The sequence below is a fragment of the Bidens hawaiensis genome, unplaced genomic scaffold (assembly GCF_021521415.1).
Source record: "Bidens hawaiensis isolate Kalapana, Puna unplaced genomic scaffold, B.hawaiensis_p1.1 tig00029306_1, whole genome shotgun sequence".
In the NCBI taxonomy this organism is placed as follows: Eukaryota; Viridiplantae; Streptophyta; class Magnoliopsida; order Asterales; family Asteraceae; genus Bidens; species Bidens hawaiensis.
In genome coordinates, this window is record NW_027494839.1 from 151,698 (window position 1) to 157,697 (window position 6,000).

At 37.2% G+C, this 6,000-nt stretch overlaps 1 long non-coding RNA gene across 1 annotated transcript; it reads right to left on the bottom strand.

Annotated features, from left to right (window-relative positions):
* Positions 1–4,002: 4,002 nt before the first annotated feature.
* LOC143578618 (uncharacterized) lies at positions 4,003–5,311 on the bottom strand. Its single transcript, XR_013143307.1, has 3 exons — positions 4,986–5,311; positions 4,413–4,907; positions 4,003–4,304 (listed from the first exon to the last, which is right to left on the bottom strand). It is a non-coding gene; the product is annotated as an uncharacterized LOC143578618 (long non-coding RNA).
* Between the last annotated feature and the right edge of the window lie 689 nt (positions 5,312–6,000).

The following is a 6,000-nucleotide window of genomic DNA, read 5'->3' on the forward strand; positions in this document are numbered from 1 at the left end:
TTCATGAACCCTGCCACCCTCATTTTTTCGTCGGCCCCCACATATGTCAACCCTTCTTTTTATATCTTTCGATGAAATCTCGAAGGCTTTCATCATCTTTCTGTTTTATCTAGAAAATTACCGTGGCATCCTTGACATACCTCCTTTTTTGTGAAAAGTTGGGCAAGAATCCTTTGCTCAGATCATCGAAGCTTCGAACGCTTTGAGCAGGAAGGTCGTTGAACCATATCATGGCTGATCTGAAAAGTGTTTGCATGAACATTAAACAACATTCAGCATGGGACCACTTTTCGATTCTGGCAGCACCGGTAAATACCTGGAGGTGGTCTTCAGGATCCTCGGTCCTATCATATGTTTTTATATGGGGTGGCATCTTGATTTTCGTTTGAGAGTCATAATTGGCGATTTGTTGAGAGAAGCATGATAGGTTACCAGGCTTATAGGGCTTAGCAAGGTCTTCTTCTACCATTGTGGCAGGATTATGACTCGTTGTTCCTTGGTGAGTACCCAACGCTTGGTTGATGATCTGGGTCCAAGGGAGGTGTGCCATCATTTGAGCCATCATTTGAGGCATGAGGTTAAAGCCTTGAAGGCTTTCAGGGGTTGCTGCAACTTGGCTTGTTCTCATGGGGATGCTCATTGCGGCACTCCGAGCCAAGGGCAAGAACGTCATGGCCTGCTCCCACGTAGTGGATGTAGGAGGAACACTTGAAGCTGGTGACTGCCATATTTGGTCTCGAGTGGTCTCGTGCCCTAGGGGTTGTGAAGTATATAAAGGGAAAGCCGTTGGGCTTGATCTCCCACAGGTGTAAAGAGATGGGTTAAAAGGTTGGCAGGTTACACTTGGACAAGCTTCTAAATGAGAAGCAGCAGGTCGTGAGCTGGTTAAAGGGGAAGGCGGTCGTCCAAGTGACAGTGAGGGTTCTTCGTCGTCATAATCTAGCCTTAGTCTTATCCCCTTTTCTCTTCTTGGCTCACGTGTTGGTTAAGAAGATGTCTTAGTTGCAAGAAATGCCGTGATACCCCTTCCATCGTCAAGTCGATACGTTCCGGGGTGTTCGTGACTCTTGCATGAGGAGAATGAACTCTAGATCGTGAAGGGGTTGAAGTTCGGAAGGGTGAAAACTCGAGGAACAAAGGTTCCGTCGGAGTTCCTCCCGAGGTGGAAAAAGATATGGACGTTGCCGGAGTTTCTTGGCCGGCGCTTGGTGTCGGTGTTCTTGACACTTGGTTGACTTCATCGGGAGATCCACCTTCCGACATGGTGACTTGATGAAAATGGAGCTACACTACTGGTCTTTAAGATAAAGTAAGCGGCGTAGCCCCACGGTGGGCGCCAACTTGTTGCTACAACAAAGATAAGACCAATGATAGTGAATGGACTGGTTACGCTAACAAGCTTCAAGGGTTCAGGTTAACCTAATGCAGGTCGTGGTGTCCCTCTACGTTTGCAAAACGTATGTTGTTAGTTGTTATAGTTCACCGAAGATCCAGAACCATGATGTTTGGAATCGGTTCTTGGATGAAGTTCTTGGTGAAGCTATGATGTTTGTGTAGTAAGATAGAAATAAGCAAGGAACCTATTTCTCGAGGAAGATGAGAAGATCAGGGAGAGTGTTATCTGCCCAGATCTTGTTGTGTTCTGTTTATGGCTAAGTCATCTTTATATGGAAGGAGAGACCAAGCCTTTTGTCTAGTGTACAAACTAATTCCCCTTCAGTTTGCTTAGAGAGTTGACCTTTTTGGGCGGGAAGCTTTGGACCGTTGGTCCATGATTAAAATAATAATACTTTATCTGAGCATGTCCTTTGCTCAGAAGGGTCAGTGATGTGAATAGTGAGTTGACATCGTACTGTAGCACGTGGGTACTTGTTTACACAAGTTTGGGCGGGAAACGAAGCTTTTAACCTTTTAACCTTTTTAGCGTTAATATGTGGAAACCATTTTATTAATTCCTTGGGCTACCCCCGTCATCATTACATGAATTTTTATTTTATATAACTCTTATGACTGTTTTATTTGCTTTTGTTAATGTATACTACAAAGTTCACGTAATATCCAATTTCAACAAACTAACATTATACTACAAAGTAAAAAACAAACTATTGCAATTTAAGTAACAAAGGTGACTATATAAAGATTTCATTTTAGAACTTTGAAAAAACTTCTCATGTTGTAATTTGAATGGAGTATCGTAATATCTAATTTCTTTCTTTGCATAAAATTTATCGTCAGCTATACTACAACTTAAAATTTGATGTAGTAACATTTATTTTATCTGGCCCGTGTATTTCACGGTCTCATAACCTAGTTAATACATAAAAGTCCAAAAGAAGACAAAACTTATAAATACATAACGCTTGAGGTTGTGATCGATAACTAAACGAGCTTTATTTGAGGCTCAAACTCAAAAAAGCTTAGCTCGTTTCGAGCTTTTTATTTATCCGAGTTTGAGTAGCTCGCGAGCAGCTTGACTCGTTTGCATCCATATTAATATGAGTTTTTGATTGGTTTCTCAGTTTGGATGGTTTTGATTTGTTGGTTTATAATCTTTTTGTTTACAACTTTTTAATTTAGGCATATTTTGTTTAGATCACTACGGTTTCTTGATTAACATGGTACTCGGTTTCGGTGGTCTTGATTTATGGGTTGCATTAGCCACATTTTATAGCAGAGATTTGGTTTAATTTGGAAAGCCATCTGAGTTATGTGTTGTTCTTTTTAGATCTAAAGCTTGAGCCTTGTTAGGCTGATTCGGTGTAGTTTAGCTGTTCAAAAAATTGTCAAAGTAAATTCATAGCTAATTTTTAATTAGAACTATACATAGTCATAATAGTCCATCACAATTAAAATTTACGAACAAAATAAAAGAATACATTAGATATAAAAAATAAAATAAAAAAATATGGCATTCAAGCTAAATATCATAAAAATTTTATGTCAATGTCGTTTAAAATATGTCTAGCAAATATCACTCACAACTTGACTTTAAAAGCATAAAATTATATGACATAAATGCTAAATGCCAATTAAATGTTCTAAAAAACTATAGCATACGCAAGATGCCGTCAAATTCATAAATTTTAGTGACAAAAATACTAAATGGCACTAGAAGTGTATTCCAAACAATTATAACATATACAAAGTGCCATTAAAACCTAATTTTTTTGGCACAAATATAAAATGCCACTAAAAGTACAATCAAGCAAATGTGATATACAAAAGTGCCATTAAAACCTAAATTAGTGGCACAAAAAATAAATGTCATTAGAAATGTGTGCCGCTATATGACATTTTTTTTTGTAGTGAGCGAATAAGCGTCATATAATACAGTTGTTTTATGACTACAATATCAAGTGTCCTATTACGGTTTATTGTAATAACACCACAATGATTAAGCGTCCTATAAAGGTTAAAGTTATAAGACTCAAGTGTCAAGTGTCATGCTAATTTACGTTACAATAAAACTCTAACGAATAAGCATCATATACAACAGATGTTTATGACTCAAATATCAAATGTCCTATTACAGTGTATTATAATAACACCACAATGAGTAAGCATCTTATAAATGTTAAAGTTATAAGACCATAGTGTAAAATATCCTATTAAGTTATGTTCTTATATGACTTCGACTAGAAATGGTTCTATAACATCGAACATTTATGACTTAAGTACAAAGTGTCATGTTAACTTATGCTATAATAAGACCTCCAGTGATCAAGTGTCCTATTACATTACCACATAATGGGACACCAACAACTACATGTCTTATAGATTACTTTATTAGGATTTACATTTTAAGTGTCTTATTAAGTTATATGATAATACGACCCCAAAGAATCATCCATCCTAATAAATAACTTTTTAGGACACCGGTTCTATAGCATATCTTGTAAAAGGACCAAATGTTCATTTGTCCTATTAAATAGATTTTAGGACCCTATTTTACAAGCGTCCCACACAAATGTCCTAAAAAGCCCTTTTTGTTGCAGTATATTGCCTAATTATCTTTCCCAAGTGTGTGTATCGATAGGAGGCCCTTTCTAATAGCTTAATCTATTGTGTGTGGGATTTGCATAACTTTCTCCTCCTTGATTTCCACATTGCTCGTCACGTTGCATCCATTTATAACATTTGAGACTTCATATAGAAAAACAAAACCACCTTATATGCTCCGTCACCATCAACCACAAATACCATCATCTACCGTCGCGCCTGCGATACGACCTCTACCACCACACAACCACCCCACCGTAGCCATCACCACTCGTTTTTTGTCTCTCTCTCTCACATGTGTCATACTACAGCACTACCATATTGAAAAATATTAGCTTAGTTGGTGATTAGTTTATAAAGTAAAGGTAAGGGAATTCAATTACATGTCACTACAGAAACGAAATAGAAATTACCTTTACAAATGAAGCAACATCAAGCCCTTGTATAAGTACATATTGCTGCAACTGTTAACAACAAATCAAACAACTATCATTACAATAAATTTACAATCCAGAATATAAAGAAACTGAAGCCAATGTGAAGTGTCTGTTAAGTAAACTTATAACATGTAAATATTGTTCCAACTATTAACAACAAGTCAAATAACTATTTAGCATTACAATCCAAATTATAGGAGCAAAGCTTCATACCTGTCGAGGTTTCATTACACAGGAACATAACCTGCATTTTACAACATGACTTAGTAATAAAACCAAGATATTAGTTAAAAGTTGGGACACTAAGAAAAAAACATAACTCTCCACAAAAGTAGTCCACAAACATCATCAATCGGTATCACATTAGTTTCAGGTGTAGGGAAAATGTTGGTGCTATAATATATTCTGGAAGCAGTTGCAGGTCATGACGTCCTTAGTGTCTCGTCTATAATATGAAAATATACTAATTACCTGTCCTTAGACCTGAGCCACTGTATCAACTAATCTGCAAATTTAAATGAAAACTAACTGAAAGGAAGATGAAACTACATACAAAATAATGTAAAATCGCAGTAACTTACCAATACTGGAGCCCTAAAAATGAGCGTGTTACCGGTTGAGAAACCCTAAGTCATCTAGCTTGAAATTGATTGGAAGGAAGATGAACAAAAGATGATGAGTGAGACCTATTACCTAAATATAACACCGCAACAACCAGTCGGAGCCACAAATAGAGAGAGAGACGCCGCCATAGACTACCAGTAATGGTTATTCGTCCGATGATACCACTGTCGCCGGCAACAACAATCAAACAATTTCTAGGCTGATGGACCAGAGAGACGAACAACATCGGTCACTACAGATGGTGGTGGTGGGAGGAGGAGGAGGAGGGTTTTGTGAAATCGTGGAGAGAGAAGAAAGGGGTGATGAGAAATACGTGGTAGATGTTACAAAGTTGAATATGCAGGAGAAGCTTAGCCTGTATCAATATGACTAAGCGGAAAGTAGAATATGCAGGAGAAGCTTACAAAGTTGAATGCACGTTGTGAAGCAATAAAAAGTTTGCATTTGTTATATATATAATTAACAATTGTTATGTGTCAAGCGTTCAAAGGTTGATTGCATTAGCATTGGGTAGTCAATATTAAATATGAAATGGACAAGGGAAGGATTTTATTACCCACAGATTAGTTAGGTGTTATCATGATAAATAAAGAACATGATAAGAAAAAAATAAAAAATCTCATTATATAGACTTATTATGGGCTAATTTTTAATGGGGTGTACAAATAGAAAAATGTATAGCCCAATATAGAGGTGTGCAAAAAACCCGAACCCGGAACCGGTTTTTTAATTCCTGAATCCGTACCCGACCCTACCTGTAGGGTATGGATAGGGTATGCATTTAGGTACTAAAACCCGAACCGGACCCGATTTGTACCCGGTAATACCCAAAAACCCGAACCGGTTCCATACCCGGAACCGGGTTTTTCCAATACTCGAACATTTATAATTAAAACACAAATTAAAAATAGTTTAATAGGGTTTTCAAAAGGTTTAACTC